The sequence below is a fragment of the Hordeum vulgare genome, chromosome 6H (assembly GCF_904849725.1).
Source record: "Hordeum vulgare subsp. vulgare chromosome 6H, MorexV3_pseudomolecules_assembly, whole genome shotgun sequence".
NCBI classification, from domain to species: Eukaryota; Viridiplantae; Streptophyta; class Magnoliopsida; order Poales; family Poaceae; genus Hordeum; species Hordeum vulgare.
The window spans coordinates 386,129,414-386,150,557 of NC_058523.1; positions in this window are offsets into that span (position 1 = coordinate 386,129,414).

A 21,144-nucleotide genomic window follows, 5' to 3' on the forward strand; every position below is an offset into this window, starting at 1 on the left:
TTATGCATGATTTCATATCCTTGTAATTCTCTTCGAGTTGTGGGTTTTGTTTGGCCAACTTGATCTATGATTCTTGCAATGGGAGAATTGCTTGGTTTTGGGTTTCTACTGTGCGCTGACCTCACCTAGTGACAGAAGGGGTAGCTAGGCACGCATCATGTTGTTGCCATCAAGGGTAAAAAGATGGGGTTTTCATCATTGGTTTGAGTTTATCCCTCTACATCATGTCATCTTGCTTAAAGCGTTACTCCGTTCATCATGAACTCAATACACTAGATGCATGCTGGATAGCGGTCGATGTGTGGAGTAATAGTAGTAGATGCAGAAAGTAATGGTCTACTTGTCTCGGACGTGATGCCTATATGTATGATCATTGCCTTAGATATCGTCATGACTTTGCGCGGTTCTATCAATTGCTCGACAGTAATTTGTTCACCCACTATATTATTTGCTATTTTGAGAGAAGCCTCAAGTGAACACTATGGCCCCCGGGTCTACTTCACACCATATTTTCAGCCTTACAATTTTACTTCGTTGCACTTTCCCCCTTCAGATCTCACTTTGCAATCAATCTTGAAGGGATTGACAACCCCTTTATAGCGTTGGGTGCAAGCTCTTTTGTGTTTGCGCAGGTACTCTGGACTTGGCGCGATTCTCCTACTGGATTGATACCTTGGTTCTCAAACTGAGGGAAATACTTAATGTTCCTGTGTTGCACCACCCTTGCTCTTTAAGGGAAAAACCGACGCAAGCTCAAGAGGCAACAGAAGGATTTCTATCGCCGTAGCAGAAGAATTTCTAGCGCCGCTGCCGGGGAGGATCAAGTCAAGAACTCATCCAAATAAGTGTCGCAAACTCATCTCTTGCATTTACTTTTTTGCCTCTCATTTTCCTCTCCCCCACTTCTAAAAAACAAAAATTTACAAAAATATTCGCCTTTTTCGTTTGCCTTTTTCGTTTGCCCTTTTCTCTCGCTTCCTTTCTGTTCGCTTGTGTGCTTGCTTGCTTGCTGAAGTCACCATGACTGAAAACACCAAACTTTGTGACTTCTCGAATACTAATAATAATGATTTTATTAGTACTCCGATTGCTCCCTCCACTAGTGCGGAATCATACAAAATCAATGCTGCTTTGCTGAATCTTGTTATGAAAGACAATTCTCCGGTCTTCCTAGTGAAGACGCCGCATCCCATCTTAATACCTTCATTGAGCTTTGCGATATGCAAAAGAAGAAAGATGTGGATAATGATGTGATTAAATTGAAGCTTTTTCCTTTCTCATTGCGAGATCGAGCAAAAACTTGGTTTTCGTCTTTTCCCAAAAATAGTATTGATTCTTGGAATAAGTGCAAAGATTCTTACATATCCAAGTATTTTTCGCCGGCTAAGATTATCTCTCTCTTTAATGATATTATTAATTTTAAGCCACTTGATCATGAACATGTTGCACAATCTTGGGATAGAATGAAATTGACGATTAGAAATTCTCCCGCTCATGGCTTGAGTCTTTGGATGATTATACAAATCTTTAACGTTGGCTTGAATTTCGCTTCTTGAAATATCTTGGACTCCGCCTCAGGTGGAACGTTCATGGAAATCACATTAGGAGAAGCTACAAAACTCCAAGACAATATCATGACGAACTACTCTCAGTGGCACACTGAAAGGTCACCTACTAGTAAGAAGGTACACGCTATAGAAGAAATTAACTCGTTGAGTGCTAAGATGGATGAGTTAATGAATTTGGTTGCTAGTAGAAGTGCTCCTTTAGACCCTAATGACATGCCCTTGTCTTCCTTGATTGAGAGTAGCAACGCTAGCTTGGACGTTAATTTTGTTGGTAGGAATAATTTTGGCAACAACAATGCTTTTAGAGGAAACTATGTTCCTAGGCCTTTTCCTAGTAACCCCTCTAATAACTTTGGGAACTCCAACAACAATACTCATGGAAATTACAATAGATTACCCTCTGATCTAGAGAGTAATATCAAATAGTTTATTAACTCGCAAAATATTTTCAATCCGTCCATAGAGGAAAAACTACTCAAAATTAACGATTTGGCTAGGAGCGTTGATAGAATATCTAGTGATATTGATGCTTTGAAAGTTAGATGTGCTCCTCCCAAGATCAATATGGATGAAACTTTGAAAGCTATGTGTGTTTCCATGAGTGAGAGCAAAGAAAGAACCGCCCAAATTCGTGCTAGACATGAATGGCTTAAAAGGGTGTGTTCTCTTGATAAGAATCACGAAGATCTTAAAGTGCTTGGTGTGACTCCCAATGAATCTTTGTTTTCTTGTGTCAAACCTAATGATGATGGGGCTGGATATGAATCCACTTTGGTTGAAAAATGCCCCAATGATTCGGAGTCCATCTATCTTGATGCTAAAAGCATTGAAAGTGGATAGAAGATATTAAAACCTTGAGTAGTAATGAAACTACTATTTTGGATTTCAAGGAATTCAATTATGATATTTTCTCCTTGATTGAATGCATTTCCTTGATGCAATCCATGCTAAACTCTCCACACGCTTATAGCCAAAACAAGGCCTTTACCGATCATATCGTCGATGCTATGATAAAATCTCTTGAAGAGAAACTTGAATTAGAAGTTTCTATCCCAAGAAAGCTTCATGATGATTGGGAACCTACTATCAAAATCAAAATCAAAAACTATGAATGCAATGCTTTGTGTGATTTGGGTGTTAGTGTTTCCGCAATTCCAAAGTCTTTATGTGATGTTCTGGGTTTTAATGAGATTGAGGAGTGTTCTCTTAATTTGCATCTTGCGGATTCTACTGTCAAGAAACCCATGGGAAGGATCAATGATGTTCTTATTATTGCAAATAGGAACTATGTACCCGTGGATTTCATTGTGCTTGACATTGATTGCAATCCTACATGCCCTATCATTCTTATTATTGCAAATAGGAAGGGAATATTAGATTTCAATTTCCTTTAAAGAAGGGCATGGAACATATTCTTAGAAATAAAATAAGATTTCCATATGAATCTATGATGAGGCTACTTATGGTTTGAGCACCAAAGACGACGATACGTGATTGTATCACCTTATGCCTAGCTAAGGGCGTTAAACAATAGCGCTTGTTGGGAGGCAACCCAATGAATTTATCTTTTTATTTATGTTTTGTTGCATCCACACCATCATAATTCGGTTATGCTTGTGTTTTTTGTGTTTCTTTTTATGTTTGAGCCAAGCAAAACCTTTATGACTAGTCTTGGTAATGGTTGTTTGATCCTACTGGAAAAAGACAGAAACTTTTCGGTCACGAGATTATTCTTAATTTTTATTCATAAAGAGCTTTTGAGTTGATTCTTTTTGCTGCTGGTTGATATGCCTTTTTCCCAGGCAGTCGTAATTTGTCAGAATTTTTGAGGTACCAGAAGTATACGAAGTATACAGATTGCTACAGACTGGTCTGTTTTTGACAAATTATGTTTTTTGTTGAGTTGGTTGCTTGTTTTGATGAAACTATCGATAGTATCAAGGGTACTAGCCATGGAAAAGTGAGAATACAGTAATCTAACACCAATATGAATAGAAATCAAGTTTGCTACAGTACCTAAAGAGGTGGTAGTTTCTTTTCTTGTGCTAATGATATCACGAGTTTCTGTTTAAGTTTTGTGTTGTGAAGTTTTCAAGTTTTGGGTGATGTTCTCATGGACAAAGGGATAAAGAGTAGAAAGAGCTCAAGCTTGGGGATGCCCAAGGCATCCCAAGCCAAATTCAAGGACACCCAAGAGCCTAATCTTGGGGATGCCCCGGGAAGGCATCCCCTCTTTCGTCTTCAATCCATCGGTAACATTACTTGCAGCTATATTTTTATTCACCACATGATATGTGATTTGCTTGGAGCGTCTTGTATCGTAGGAGTCTTTTCTTTTTGTTGTGTCACAATCATCCTTTCTGCACACCTTTTGAGAGAGACATGCTCTCATCGTGAATTTGCTAGAATGCTCATCGTGCTTCACTTATATCTTTTGAGCTAGACCATTTTGCTCTATCTGCTTCACTTAGATCTTTTAGAGCACGGCGGTGCGTGACTTGGTAGCTGGTTTGTGCTATGAAATTAGTCCCAAAGGTGATAGGTACCCAAAGAGGATACCATAAAACTTCCACCTTCAACTGCATTGAGTAGAAAGAGAAGTTTGATTCCTCTCAATTAGTTTTGAGACGCGGATTTGGTAATATTAAGAGTTATGTTAGTAGGTTGTTGTGAATCTAGAAATACTTGTGTTGAAGTTAGTGATTCCCATAACATGCATGTATGGTGAACCGCTATGTTAGGAAGTCGGAGCATAATTGATCTATTGATTGTCATCCTTTGTATTGCGGTCGGGATCGCGCGATGGTTTACACCTACCAACCCTTCCCTTAGGAGTATGCTTTAGCACTTTGTTTCGATTACTAATAAAAAATTACGCAACAAGTATGTGAGTTCTTCATGACTAATGTGAGTCCATGGTATATATCCACTTTCACCTTCCACCATTGCTAGCCTCTCTAGTACCGCGCAATTTTCGCCGGTGCACAAACCCACCATATGCCTTCCTCAAAACAACCACCATACCTACCTACTATGGCATTTTCATAGCCATTCCGAGATATATTTCAATGCTACTCCCACCGTTCCGTCTCATGACTTGTGTCGTCACTCTCATATTGCCTTTGCATAATCATATCCCGGTACACTGTCGGAGGCATTTCCTTATAGATTCATCATCGTTCTAATCTTTGAGCTGTGAGTAAATAAAAGTGTGATGATCATCATTATTAGAGCATTGTCCCATGTGAGGAATAAAAAAAGGAGGCCAAAGAGCCAAAATAAAAAAAGAGAAAAAAAAGGCCAAAGAGCCCAAATAAAAAAAGAGAAAAAGAGAGAAGGGACAATGCTACTATCTTCTTCCACACTTGTGCTTCATAATAGCACCATGTTCTTCATGATTTTGAGCCTCTTGTTTTGTCACCATCATATGCTAGTGGGAATTTTCATTATATAACTTGGCTTGTATATTCCATGGATGGGCTTCCTCAAATTGCCCTAGGTCTTCGTGAGCAAGCAAGTTGGATGCACACACACTAGTTCTCCTTTTCAGCTTTCACATACTTATAGCTCTAGTGCATCCTTTGTATGGCAATCCCTGCTCATTCACATAGATATCTATTAATGGGCATCTCCATAGCCCTTTAATACGCCGAGTCAATGTGACCATCTCCTCCTTTTTGTCTCACAACCACCACCACACTCTATTCCACCTATAGTGCTATATCCCTGGCTCACGCTCATGTATTGCGTGATAGTTAAAAAAAGGTTTGAGAAAGTAAGAGTCTGAAAACAATTACTTGGCCAATACCGGGGTTGTGCATGATATAAATTAGTTGTGTGGGGATGATGGAGCATAGCCAGACTATATGATTTTGTAGGGATAACTTTCTTTGGCCTAGTTATTTCAAAAGTTCATGATTACCTTGCTAGTTTTCTAGAAGTATTATTGTTTCCATGTCAATAGCAAACTATTGTTGTGAATCTTACGGATCTGAACAATCATGTCACATGAAAGAAGTTACAAAGGACAACTATGTTAGGTAGCATTCCACATCAAAAATTCAGTATTTATCACTTCCCTACTCGAGGACGAGCAGGAGTTAAGCTTGGGGATGCTTGATACGTCTCCAACGTATCTATATTTTTTTATGGTTCCATGCTATTATCTTGTCAAACTTTGGATGTTTTGTATGCCTTTTTTATCTTTTTTGGGACTAACTTATTAACTCAGTGCCAAGTGCCAGTTCCTATTTTTTCCGTGTTTTTGACCCTTTTCAGAGGAGGATTTTAAACGGTGTCCAAACGGAATAAAACTTCCGAAAAGATTTTTTCCGGAACAGAAGATACGCACCAGACTTGAGAACCAAGGCAGGGGCCGGCAGGGGACCCCACAAGCCCCCTAGGCGCGACCAGGGGGCTCGCGCCTAGCAGGCTTATGGGTCCCCTGTGGCACGTCTGCCTACCTCTTCCGCCTATAAATTCAGAAAAAAAAATCGAAAACTAAAGAAGAGATCCACGAAAATACTTTTCCGCCGCCGCAAGCTTCTGTCTTCGCAAGATCCCATCTGGGGCACATTCTGGTGCCCTGTCGGAGGGGGGATTCGAATACGGAGAGTTTCTTCATCAACACCATGATCTCTCCAATGATGCGTGAGTAGTTCACCATAGACCTTCGGGTCCATAGCTAGTAGCTAGATGGCTTCTTCTCTCTCTTGGATCTTCAATACAAAGTTCTCCAAGATCTTCATGGAGATCTATCCGTTGTAATCTTCTTTTGTGGTGTGTTTGTCGAGATCCGATGAATTGTGGATTTATGATCATATTATCTATGAATCTTATTTTAGTTTCTTCTGATCTCTCTTATGCATGATTTCATATCCTTGTAATTCTCTTTGAGTTGTGTGTTTTGTTTGGCCAACTTGATCTATGATTCTTGCAATTGGAGAAGTGATTGGTTTTGGGTTCATATCATGCGGTGACCTCACCCAGTGACAGAAGGGGTAGCGAGGCACGCATCATGTTGTTGCCATCAAGGGTAAAAATGTGGGGTTTTCATCATTGGTTTGAGTTTATCCCTCTACATCATGTCATCTTGCTTAAAGCGTTACTCCGTTCATCATGAACTCAATACACTAGATGCATGCTGGATAGCGGTCGATGTGTGGAGTAATAGTAGTAGATGCAGAAAGTAATGGTCTACTTGTCTCGGACGTGATGCCTATATGTATGATCATTGCCTTAGATATCGTCATGACTTTGCGCGGTTCTATCAATTGCTCGACAGTAATTTGTTCACCCACTGTATTATTTGCTATTTCGAGAGAAGCCTCAAGTGAACACTATGGCCCCCGGGTCTACTTCACACCATATTTTCAACCTTACAATTTTACTTCGTTGCACTTTCCCCCGTCAGATCTCACTTTGCAATCAATCTTGAAGGGATTGACAACCCCTTTATAGCATTGGGTGCAAGCTCTTTTGTGTTTGCGCAGGTACTCTGGACTTGGCGCGATTCTCCTACTGGATTGATACCTTGGTTCTCAAACTGAGGGAAATACTTAATGTTCCTGTGTTGCACCACCCTTGCTCTTCAAGGGAAAAACCGACGCAACCTCAAGAGGCAACAGAAGGATTTCTGTCGCCGTAGCGGTGAGTCGCCGGTCCCTCTGCCGTGGCATGTTGCAGAAAAGGGCCTTTGAGAATCTCGTGATAATTGTGCGGTTTCTTCCCACTGAAGCCCCGCTTCTTCTGGCACGGGTTTCCTTTGCCGGTATTAGTATTAGCGACAAAATCTGTAGGACCTTCGTGTTGTCTCCTTTTGCCGTGCCCACCAGAGTGGTGGTTGCCCCGGCCTTGAAACTGAGAATGGCCCCTGGGTAACTCGCCCTTCCTGGCGGTACTAACTTTGTCGTCGTCCTCCCAAGGGTCCTTGGTGTCATCCGACTCAGCATACCTAGTGAGGGTATCGATTAATTCGCCCATGTCGTGTACCTTGCGCTTAAGTCGCCCTAGATTTAGTACCAGAGGCTCGTAATGTCCGTTCTTCTCCAGGATCAACACTGCCTGAGCCGCCGAGATGCCTTCTGATGAATGAATAACTTCCGCAACTCGCCGAGTCCAATGGTGGGCCGACTCATCCGGCAGCTGAATGCAGTGCTGCAGGTCGACGATGGTCATGGGGCGTTTGCAAGTCCCTCTGGAATTCTTGATAAAGCGCTCTTTCAGCTCTGCCCAGGTGTTGATGGAGTTGGGTTGTAAGTTTTTCAACCATGCAGGTGTCGTCCCTTCGAGCATCATAGTGAAGTACTTGGCGCAAACCGCCTCATTGACGTCGAGCATGTCCATCGCGAGTTCGTAACTCTTGATCCATGCCCCTGGTTCGAGATCCGCCGAGTAATTAGGGACCTTCCTGGGCCCTTTGAAGTCCTTTGGCATTTGCTCATTGTGCAAAACCGGTGCAAGACATGATACACCGATGTGCTTGCCTCCGGCGTCCACGTGCGTGGGAGGTGTTGAGGTGTAAGCCGGGTAGGCCTAACCCGCCGCGGCTGCTGTTTCTATCTGACGCGCAGCTCGTGTCGCGTCCACTATATCCTGAGCTCGCGTGTCGGGCATCCCGAGCTGCTTATGTTGAGGGAATCGCCGTGGCCCACTGGTTACTGCGGGTAAGTCCTCGTGGCGACTTCTGGTGTGGCTCGCCTGAGGCATGGAGTGTAGCCGATTGAGGCTATGAGAATACTGCGTGTGCTGGACCACGGCCATCTTTAGAATCTCAATGGTGTTTCTGGCCTCTATCTCGGCCGGGGAGCTTCCGTAAATCAGAAGGGACTCTAGGTTGCGGGTTGCTGCCAGCACATTGTCCACGGGATTCAAGAAGTGACCCCGCGGTGTTTGCAACCGAGTCGCATGGGCATCCATTGGTAAGGCGGCGGTGGATTGGGCGGTGGAACCAGACCTCCCCTCAGAACGGTTTGTAAAGGTCGATCAGGACCCGCCCCGGGGGTGCGCGGGGTGTTAAAAAGGCGAGTTGGATGTAAGTCGGCCGGGATACGTCCGTGGTGCCTCCTTTGGTGAACGGCATCGGACGTGTGTTGCTGTCTCTCGAGCCGCCAGCCTTCGCTGTTCAACCGCTCCGTCTCTGCCGCGATCGCGGCCTGCTGCGTTTCTACCCTCGTGTCTTCTGCTTCCATGTCCCACTGCGCCTTGGCCATCGCCTCCCACAGCTTTGCTAGTTCGGCGTTGATAGACTCCTGATTCTCGGATGTGAGGGCGGTTGCCATAAGGCTGGCGACCTCCGCCGCTAACTCCGCCATGGTTTGTGCTGGGGGTTTGGACATCCCACCGGTCTCGTTGTTGCCGGCTGGATTTTGTTGAGGTTGTGCCGACCCCGCCATATAGATGGCAATTTGTCGATGGGATCTCTCGAGGACCTCGGGGTCCATTGCTAACAACAGCCCTCCGAGTTGTCCTTTCTGAAGCGGGTGGATTGAATCTGTCTCGCCCATGGATGACTCCCCGTCAGAAGTAATGGGGGTGATCTCCTGGATCGCCGGTTCGTCTTGCACGTCGTTTCTCTGCGTAAAACCGACAAAGGCGTGGCGACTCCTATCCTGCCATGTGATGGGGAGGACGTACCTGGCCGGCTCGACGATGTCGGTGGAGGTGTCCGGCTCAGGCACGGGCGTCCCAATCATGCCGATGAAGATGTTGATTTTGTCGAAGGGGACTCGGTAGCCAGATTCGACTTAATCGGCTTCTGGCCCCCACAGCGAGTTCTCGATGTAGTATCTCCCACGGCGGTTCTTTGTCATGATGCCGACCACATAGCTTTCTAACCTAGGTAGGGATCCCTTCAAGAACACAACTCCACCGTGCGCTAGCCCCACGGTGGGCGCCAACTGTCGTGGTTTTGTCACGGCAGATGTCCTCGCGAAAGTACTTAAAGATAGAGCCATCGCACCTTGGTGGTGACTCGAAGGGGGTGAGCGAAAGCGAGACTCACATTTACCCAGGTTCGGCCCCTCGTGAGGAGGTAAAAGCCGACGTCCTACTTTGTGTGGATTAATGATGGTTTCGATTACAAGGAGGGCGTAACTCGCCTGACCTAGCTCTCGATTCTCTCTAACCCGCCTGACCTTTCCCGGGACTCGCCTTTATATACAGGTCGAGGACCTAGGGTTTACAAAAGTCCTGCCATGCTACTCTTCGTAGCTACCCTATCTCTGAGTCCCGTGCCCTACAAGATTGGGAACTCCTTTGGGAATCTACCATCTGCATAACCTCTTGAACCGCCATCCAGCTTCTGGGCCATGAGACACACTTCTAATGGTAAGTCGCCCCTTTGTTGACCCGGCCCATTAAGGGCGGGTTATCTGCCGGTAATATCCCCAACAGAACCCGTGGTGACCACGCTTGGGACAGGCCAAAATGGTGAACTGTGCTTTGTTGCCGTCGACAGGACAGTTCCGGCCAGCCTCGGCGTGTCCTGGCGTGTCAAACAGCTTCGGGGAGTCCACATAACCCCTCGCCATCAGCTTCCCCCTCCTCATTCTTCCTCCCCACACCACGGCAGTCGCCGCCGCGGCCCTGTCCCACCCGTGTGCAGCATCGCTGTTGTCTCCTTCTCTCCCGAGCCATCCCATCCCCTGTGGAGCGACCGGTCGACACCATGTGCATCCAAGACAACTCACCGCGAGCTCCAGTGCGGTGATAAGGATGCCATGGCGTCGTGCTCATCCTCTCGTTGGCAGGTTATAAATAGCCGAGGCCTGAGCCCTCCCCGAGCACCTAAGCATATCCATTCTCGTCTCCCCGCTCCTCTGGTCCTCCCCGTCCACTCTTCGAAGATTCGGCTCCTCTCCTTGCCTCCAATCGCCGCCATGGTCGAAACCCTCCGTTGCTAAATTCGCGTTGAGCAGGCCCCTTCTCTCCCGACCGACCTTGCCATCGTCCTCCCCTCTCCGGCGCAGACCTCCCCAGCCCCTCGCCTAACCCTCTGACGGCCGGTAGCCGCCACACCATTCGGCGCTCGAGCCCCGTCCGCCATAGCCGGGGACAACCACGCTCGGGTCCTCCCCAAGCTCCGCAACCTACGGGGATGGATGCGCTTGGCCTCCTGAGCTCGCCAGTGGACAGAGCGTGACGAAGGGTGGCCGGATCCACCGGCAGCTGTCGCCGGCGTTGAGCCCCTTCCCTGTCCTCTGTCCCGACACGAGGAGGAAGAAGATAGAGGAAGGAGAGAGGAGAGAGAGAGAGGATAGGGACCAGACAGGTGGGCCCCGACCCCACCTGTCAGCGAGAGAAGCACCCGCCGGCATGGATAAGTGAAGGCAGATTTCTAAAAATACGCTTTACCTTAGAAGAAAACGTATTTCTGGGAAAGGCGCTAGCGGCTGCGCTCTCACGGACCAGATTGTAGTTATTTTAATTACAGATTGGTCCTTGATCTTCTTTCGTTTGTATCTTTTTAATCGTGACTCCGATTGGGGTGATTCCAAAGCCCACGTCTTCGTCTCATCGAGCTCGTCATGTTGGTATCATTTTCGCAAGATGGTTACACTATGAAAATGACCCTTTTGCCCTTGTCTCCAATCAGCCCCCTTTGAGAGAGAACCGTTCTGGCGATCCTTCCTACGGACTCTCCAAACCTCTTCCAGGTGTATTCTTCAACCCCAGGCAAGTCGACCACCTCACATATGCCCTAAAGCTTTGCTCTGTGTTGTTCCTGCATGTTCAATTAATATGCTTACGATTGTATGTATAGTAACGTGTGGTACGTGACTCTAACAAACCCTTGCTCGCATTTTCTTCAATGACGGCACCACGCCCGAGTTTGAGCTGCTTTCGGCCGTCCGGGGTGGATGCCGACTTTATAACTCTCTCATCAATAGCTAGCTCGTGTTCTGAGCTGCTTCTCGACCGTCGCGGGCAGCTGTTGAATTTCTTTCCGTGGGAGTGACCCTATGCTCTGAGATGTTCTTCAGCCGTCTTAGGGAACTGCTACATTCTTTTTATCAACACCGCCTCATGCTGTGTGTTGCTTTCTAGCCGTCTTGAGCCGGGGTTGAGTTATTCCGATAACGTCCCAGATCTGTGTTGTATAGACCGTTCTGGTGGCTACCGATTTATTTGCCGGTTTTATGCGAGGGTTCCGAGGGTCTAATTTACAGTTAGAGCTTGTAAAGTAATAACCTGTCATTTACATATTGTCTTATTAATGACTCATAATATAGAGATAGGTTGAGGTGTTTCTACCGTTGTTATTTCTTGCAGAATCATCATTATGTTAAGTCATTGCTGACAACAACCATGCTTGATAAATATGTTGTTTAAACCAAACCTAATGGGTTGATCTCGAGTCACCTGTCCGGGCTTATCCGTGCAACCACATTTCCCGATATGGGATGACCGTGACTTGGGCGGATCGCATGACCTTTCACCGGTACTCCCAAAGAGGGAGGATTATGCACGCGTGCTACCCTGATTAGGTGGGCGGTGATAATCATGTGAGCCCGGTTGAGTTGAGTTGGGCCCGTCCCTAGGTGGGACAGTTCAGTTTGGCCACGACGGTGGCAGGTGTCATGAGGACACGGGGCCACCCAGATCAAGACTCCGGGGAGAGTGGTTGCCGGGGGTACGATGAAAGAGTGACGGGTCAGGCAAGTTTTGTTGGAGTAATGCGGGTCCACCCGAATGGGATCACGAGGTCAGTGCTCCATAGTGTGGGTAAAGTGTGCAACCTCTGCAGAGTGTCAAACCTATTCGAATAGCCGAGTCCACAGTAATGGACAGCCCGACCAGACCTCAGTAGATGGTCAACCATGTTGATGTTAGTAATGATGGAAGAACTCGTCTTGTGCACACATCGGAAGATGTCCGGTATATGACATGTTAGCCATGAGATGGCTATGAGATGAGTGGTGGATGACCACATGAGTTGGATTGGATCAGATTCATACTAGATCGTGAGAATAGTTGGAGTACAAATCATTTACCTAATATGCTTTACCTTATCGCATTTACTTTAGAAGTTATCTTGCTAGATAACCCTGTTATACCTTGATAACTGATATTGCTAGATAAGTATGCTATGTCATGATTATTAATATTGCTCTAATAACAAATGCATGCTTGAATGCCATAGATTGCTTTGCTTAGTGTATATGTTAGTTTGGTTTTGCTTGCGAGTACATTCAAAAGTACTCAGCGGCTTTTAACGTGGCCAGGCTCACATAAGGATTCATGTTCGTCACCAAGGAGAAAGAGCGTTTGCAGGCTAGGAGCGTAACCGAGTCAAATCCCTGTGGATTGGAGCCGCACCAGGACCGTGTTGCCTTAGATAGAGCTTTTCCCGCTGCCATCACCCTTGTAGTTCATCATGTAAAACTCTTATATTCATTAATAGAAATGTATGTGTTCATGATACTTGTTGTAAACGTGCATGCCAAAGTGATTTCCTAGGCTGGTATGCGCGGCGACCATCTGGCTACATTGGTAATCAGGCGGAGCGCCACAACTTTCATCAAGGACATCGTCGTATGCTACGGCCTCCCCAACAGTATCATCACGGACAATGACACCAACTTCTCCAAGGGCGCGCTCACCCACCACTGCCGCGAGCATGGAGTCTGGCTGGAGCTCGCATTCGTGGCCCACTCGCAGTCAAATGGCCAGGCCGTGTGGGCCAATGGCCTCATCCTGGACAGCCTTAAGCCCAGGTTGGTCGAGCCGCTCGAGCACTCGGCTGCCGCCTGGGTCGAGGAACTGCTGGCTATGCTACGGAGTCTTCGAACCACACCCAACTGGTCGACTGGTTTCACTCCATTCTTCCTAGTGTACGGGGCCAAGGCAATCATCCCCACCGACGTGAAGTTCGATTCGCCTCGGGTCACCCTATACACTGAGGCCAACGCCAAGGAGGCTAGAGAAGACAATGTTGATCTCCTCGAAGAGGCACGCGAGCTGGCGCTGTCTAGGACAACCATTTACCAATAGGCCCTATGCTGCTACCACAACCGATGGGTCAAGCCTCTCTCATTTCGAGAGGGCGACCTAGTGCTCGGGCTGATCCAACGGACAGCCGGCCAACACAAGTTGTCTGCCCCATGGGATGCCCCATTCATCGTCGGCAAAGCTGTGAGAAATAGTGCCTACTACCTGATCATTGCTCAGAAGGCTAGAAAGAACAAGTAGGATGCCTCCGGCTCGGAGACAGAGCGGCCATGGAACGCAAAACTCATCCGTTCGTTTTACAGGTGAAAAGTGTACGTATGTATCTGCCCTACTTTCATTCAATGAACAGCCGGCACCCCAGAGCAGGACTCGGGGACTGCCTTTCCACCTTAATTGTGGTCAAAATTTTCCTCTATGCCAGCTGCCCCCGAGTCGGCTCGGCCAACTCGGGGACTTCCGGCTCACCCAATCCCCACCCCAGCTCGGTAAAGTACCACAGTTCCTCCTCCTTAATGGCCTAACCCTAGCCGGCTACAAACCACAAGTTGGTTGTCCAGCCGGCAGGCGCACAAGGAAAAGGGGTGAGGTATATGGAAAATATTGAAGGGGCGGTGTCGTGGTTTTGTCACGGCAGATGTCCTCGTGAAAGGACTTACTATTGGAGCCATCGCACCTTGGTGGCGACTCAAAGGGGTTGAACGGGAGTGACAAGGCGATTTACCTAGGTTCGGCCCCTCGTGAGGAGGTAAAAGCCTACGTCATGCTTTGTGTTGTATTGATGGAGTTTCGATTACAAGGGGGGCGTAACTCGCCAGACCTAGCGCTCGATGATCTCTAACCTACCCTCTTCTTTAATGGGACTCGCCTTTATATACAGGTCGAGTCCCTAGGGTTTACAAGAGTACTTTCCTTTCTACAAACCGTGACTCTTACGATCTCTAAGTCACCATCTTTCCAAAGCATGGAGACCTTCCGGAAGTTGTAAACCGCCATACAACCTTCGGTCTTGCCAGGCCAAGGCCTGAACCATATTTTACATGAATCACCAGATTTGGTGACCCGGCCCAACTAGGGTGGGTTATCAATAGATAATATCTCCAACATTAGGCCCCAGATTGACTTGAATTTTCTTCACGCCAATATACTTACTGAATTAAAGGCGATTCATTTTCATCCTCTTTTATACGCCATGAACTTAACTCGCCATCTGTTGCGGAAAAACTTGAGTCGCCAAACCATTTCTTGTTGGTACCTTCTTATCCCTTGAATTCCGGAAAAGATAATGACGTAATCCCCAACGGATCCTTCGGTATCGTTATCCCAAAAAATTTGGAGCACCATCATGGCGAATCTTTATCTTTTGGTGGTTCCCGCTCGTGGCGCCTCGATCCTAGCGCCTGCCCTGTTAAATAGGTGGGGGGAAGGGACTGGGCGCATTCCACCTACCAGTCTTGTCGCCCTTCTCCCCATTATCGCAGCAAAAACCCTCATCATCTTCCGAGAGCTCTGCCACCACCCGAGGCCCTCGCCGTCGTCCGAAAGCCTTGGTGCCGCCCGAGGACCTTGTCGCCGTCAAGCACTTCGCCGTGGCCGAGCAGTTCGCCGTCATCGACCGTCTTGCCATCGTCGAGCACCTCGTCGCCGCCGAACACTTCGTCGCCGCCGAATACTTCATCGCCGCCCGAGGTTTTTGCGCCCGTCCGAAAGCCTTCATCATCGTCGACCATCTCCAGCCGAATCCACCAGGTTAGGTTTCTGTCATTCAAGAACAGATCCCAGTTCTTTTTCGAAGTTCATCACTGCCGCGTTCTTGGCACTTCCCGAATAGTTGTTACTTGTTCCCGATTAATCGATGGCGATGATGACGAGATTATTTTCGGGACTAACTTACTTATCCAGTGCCTAGTGCGAGTTCCTATTTTTTGTGTGTTTTTTGTTTTGCACAAATTCCATATCAAATAAATTCCAAACGCGATAAAAATCTACATAGATTTTGTTTTGAAATATATGCGAATTTTGGGAAGAAGAATCAACGCAACACGGTACCCGCGGGAGGCACAAGCCAACAGGGCATGACCAGGGGCGTTGGTCGCGCACCCTAGGGGCATGTGGCTCCCCCCCCCCCCTTAAGTACGTTGGGGCCCTACTTTCTCCATAAGAATGAAAATTTGCAATGAAAATCCCTTCAAAATTTTAGCCCATCGAAGTTACGGATCTCCGCATATTTAAGAAATGGTAAAGGGCCAGAAAATAGGAGTGTGAAGTTTGTGTGACCGAGCACCTCTGTGCACTATATCTCGTACGTCCAAGCGTGTGTGGGGATTCCAAACTGTCAGGTGGTTGTCCCCTTGCATGCCGCACTAGCAATAGGAGCTAATTTGTCTAGGCGTCGCTACTTGGCACAAATGTTTGCCCCTTGGTCCAGGCACGAAGTGTTCAACTGAAGCTGACATGAAGCTGACATGGGCCTAAAGCTGACATGAATCCTTAAAGAAAAAATAGTCTCAGTACTTTTGTAGATGGGTTGTGGGCCTGAAGCTGACATGAATCCTTAACTGGGGGACTAAATTGAATGATAAAATCCACTCATGCTTAACCATTGATAATTCAGACTATATAAATTTTTGATTTTAGGTTCAGAATTTAGTTTGCCGTCAATTTAGTTGTGAGCCTGCAAGTAACTAGATTTGATATGATTGTGAATGACTGGACCTTGAATTGGTTTTATGGAAAACAACACTAGTTGAGGGATTGATTTCATAATTTTCGTTCGACGTGTACTGTTGGATTGATTTCATATAACGTGTGTGGTTTGTTTAATGGCCGATGTGTAGCTGGAATTTGTTTTGATGAAATGAATAATCGTTTTGCTTATAATCCATTTTCCAACTGCAGTAGGGTCGGCAGTTCATGCTTGCTGATTGTTGTGCACAAGTGGAGGAGGAAGAAGGCGATGTTGCATGCAGGTGGGATGGGTGCTTGGGGGTAAATGCATTCCCTCATGAATGGCCTAATAAAAAATAGAAAAGTATTATTGATTTGACCTGACCACCCTGTTGGACCGGATTCCACACACTATTTCCACGATGTACACTATTTGGACCTGCGCATTGGTACTGCTCACATGCATGTGCAGATCGTCATGTTGATGATATGGGCTAGATTCTGCACCGGATTCTCTCCTGTGTCTCCCGTCATGCAAGGAATCGTGCAGACGATACGGGAGGCAAGTCCTAGTAATACAGGGAGCGCGCGGATCCCCAACGATACTGAACGGGCCAGATGTAGCGCACCGAGGTGCTCGGCCTCAACTATGAATTTTCGCAGAAAATAGTCACTAAAGAGAAGAGATACAAAGAGATAGATCCAATCTTGGAGGGGCTCCTGCGCTCCGGGAGCTATGGCGTCCATGGTTGAGAAGGGAAACCTTCCTCCCACCAAGTGAGCAGGCCAAGGAATAAGGAGAAGGTGGGGGCTCTCTTCCTCTCTCTCCCGGTGGTGCCAGAGCGTCGCCGGGGCAACCATCATCGATGTACACCAACAACTTCCCCGCCGTCACCACCAACTCTCCCCCCCCCTCTATGAAGTGGTGTAAATCCCATTATCCTCACTGTAATATCTACATAAACATGGTTCTTAATGCTATATATTATTACCCAATGATGTGTGGTTATGCTATGATGTTTGAGTAGATTTCTTTTCTCCTACGGGCTAATTATGGTATGATGTTGTTGATATGAGTTGTATGTTGAGATGGTGATGTCCTAAGGCTCCTTCCGTGAGGCGCACACCTGAAGGATTCATGCTGGAGGGTTTGCAATATGTTCATGATTCGCTAATAGTGGATGGCTAGAGTGACAGAAGCTTACACCCGAGTAAGGGGGTTGTTTGCGTATGAAAGTAAAGAGGACTTGATGTTTATGTTGTGGTTGGGTTTACCTTAATGATTTCTAGTAGTTGTGGATGCTTCCTAGAGGTCCAATCAAAGTCATATGATCCAAGTACGGAAAGTGTGTTAGCATATGCCTCCCTCATTGGATATGACAAGTATCTATCATATTATATTCAATTTTCTACGGACAATCTTTCTCTTGCATTGCACAAAAAGCTTTCCACTAAAAAACTAACTAAATTAATGTTTGTCTAAAGCAATACCTAACTTTTATTGGACTTGATATTTAATGTTGTGGTTGGGTTTACCTTAATGATTTCTAGTAGTTGCGGATGCTTGCTAGAGATCCAATCATAAGTGCATATGATCCACGTACGGAGAGTGTATTAGCATATGCCTCCCTCATTGCATATGAAAAGTATCTACCATATTATACTCATTTGTCTATGGACAATCTTTCTGTTGCATTACACAAAAATCTTTCTACTAAAGAAGTAACTAAATTAATATTTGTCTAAAGAAATACCTAACTTTTATTTTCGTGTTCTTTATTCCCTTGCAAACCTATCTATTGCTCCTAGTAAGTACTTCTAGTTTCTTTCCCGCAAGTAGTTTCATATTTGTTCGAGGTAAAGTAAGCATTAGCATGCGTAGATTTATATCGGTGGTCGATAGAACTTTAAAGAATATTAATTCTACCTTTAGCTCCTCATTGGGTTCGACACTCTTACTTATTGAAAAAGGCTGCAAACGACCCCCCACACTTGTGGTTTATCAGGCATTACGTCCATAAACACGTAGAACAAAATGGTCCCACATCTACTACTATTACTCCACTTCGAGAGCGCTTCTATACTTGCCTCTCTAGGTATTAAGTTCATGACATACAGAGTAATGCTTGGAGTAAGATGGCATGATGTAGACAAAGTAAGACAAGAAATATGTTCATACCCCATCATTTTATCTTTAGTAGAAACAATACAAGTGTCCCCATTTGTCACTAGTATATAGAGCACCGCAAGATTGAACCCACTACAATGCACCACTCCCACTGTAGATAAATCAATGTAGTCGGCCAAACCAGACATATAGATCCGAAAGAATACACAGCTATAATAATCATGCATAATATAATTCATAGGAGACTCGATTACTTTCAATGGATAATATGATCATAAACCCACAATCATTAGACCCCAATAAACACTCTGTAAAAGAGGATTACATTGGATAGATCACCACGGGAATCGCGACAAACATTGTATTGAATAATATAGAGAGAGGAAGCAATCTAGGTACTAGCTATAGACCAATAGGTCTATAATGGACTACTCACACATCATCATGGAGGTGGCAAGGTTGATGTAGACGGCCTCCATGATCGATTCCCCCTCTCGCAGGGCGCCGGAAAAGGTCTCCAGATGGGATCACGGTTGAACACAGACTTGTGACAATGCAAAAGTATTTCTTGTGGCTCTATGATGTTTTCAAAATATTTCAGGATTTATAGAAGTGGAATTAGGTCAAAGGAATTCTCGGGGGGGCCACAAGCCTGCTCGGCGTGCCCTACCTCCAGGGCGAGCCCTGCAGGCTTGCTGCCACTTTGTGTTGCGTCTAGTGTCCTCCCGAAGCTTCGTGGGTCCAAAATCTTCTAAAAAAATCACCAAAAAGTTTCATCATGTTTGGACTCATTTTGGTATTGATTTTCTGCAAAAATCAGGAATTGGCACCGGGCACCGGGTTAATAGGTCAGTTCCCAAAAATGGTATAAAATAGCATATTATTGCATATAAAGTACCCAAGATTGATAATGTAATAGCATTAAATAACCCAAAATTATTGATAAGTAGATGTATCATGCATCTTGTTGCTATCTGTTTGGGCACTTTTGTAGTACCCAAGCAGTAGTACCGCCCTGGACAACGGTAGTACTGCTCCAGTCGCTACTTTTGTCTTTGAGTGTCGCGGGAATTTCCATTGGGTCCGTGCGGGATTTTTTGCATCGGTAGCAGTAGGGTGCGGTAGTACCGCTCGAGGCCTAGCTGTAGTACCATCTCAATCGGTAGTATCGCTCTTGCCCAAGTGGTATTACCACTTGATGTGGTACTTCTGTTGGCTACTATCCTTGCTCTGGCATGTCTCCTATGTTCTGCTTCATGTGGCACTACCGCTCTAGCTCTTCTATTGATTTGTGTTCTGTATCTTGTACTTCCGCCCCAAGCGGTAGTACTGCTCCAATGAGCGGTAGTACCCCTTGTACAAGACCGATGCACATAACAGTTAGATTTGGGGGGCTATGAACGGGGTCGTATTGACCAAAAGTTTTATCCTTTGAGCTCGTGTTCTTCCCCCATGATGACCCACAAGTATAGGGGATCAATCGTAGTCCTTTCGATAAGTAAGAGTGTCGAACCCAACGAGGAGCAGAAGGATCTGACAAGTGGTTTTCAGCAAGGTAAAATCTGCAGGCACTGAAATTGTCGGTAACAAGTGATTGTGTGGTGAGATGATTCGTAGCAAGCAACAAGTAACAAAAGTAGCAACAGTGCAGCAAAGTGGCCCAATCCCTTTTGTAGCAAGGGACAAGCGTGGACAAAGTCTTATAGGAGGAAAAACGCTCCCGAGGACACACGGGAATTTCTGTCATGCAAGTTTCATCATGTTCATATCATTCACGTTCGTTACTTTGATAGTTTGATATGTGGGTGGACCGGCGCTTGGGTACTGCACTTACTTGGACAAGCATCCCACTTATGATTAACCCCTCTCGCAAGCATCCGCAACTACGAAAGAAGAATTAAGACAAAGTCTAACCATAGCAGTAAACTAGTGGATCCAAATCAGCCCCTTGCGAAGCAACGCATAAACTAGGGTTTAGGCTTGTGTCACTCTAGCAACCCATCATCTACTTACTACTTCCCAATGCCTTCCTCTAGGCCCAAATAATGGTGAAGTGTTATGTAGTCGACGTTCACATAACACCACTAGAGGAAAAACAACATACAACATATCAAAATACCGAACGAATACCAAATTCACATGACTATTATTAGCATGACTTATCCCATGTCCTCAGGAACAAAAGTAACTACTCACAAAGCATAATCATAATCATGATCAGAGAGGTAATGAGTAGCATCAAGGATCTAAACATAATCTCTTCCACCAAATAATCCAACTAGCATCAACTACGAAGAGTAATCAACACTACTAGCAACCTTACAAGTACCAATCGGAGTCGCGAGATGGAGATTGGTTACAACTGATGAACTAGGGTTTGGAGATGGGATGGTGTTGATGAAGATGTTGATGGTGACAAGTCCCCTCCAATGAGAGGAGTGTTGGTGATGACGATGGCGACGATTTCCCCCTCCGGGAGGGAAGTTTCCCCGGCAGGATCGTCCTGCCGGAGCTCTAGATTGGTTCTGCTCAAGTTCCGCCTCGTGGCGGCGGCGAAACCACGAAAAAGCTCATCCGTGAGTTTTTCCTGGACGAAACCCTCCATATAGCAAAAGAGGGGGTCAGTGGGCCAGTGGGCTGCCCACAAGCCCCCATGGCGCGGCCTGGGGGGTGGCCGCACCGTGCAGGCTTGTGGGCACCCCCTGGTGCCCCTCTGGCACTTCTTCGACCCAGTATTTTTGATAAATTGGGAAAAAATCCCCGTTGATTTTCACGGCGTTTGGAGTTGCGCAGAATAGGTATCTCAACTTTGCTCCACTTTCAGGCCAGAAT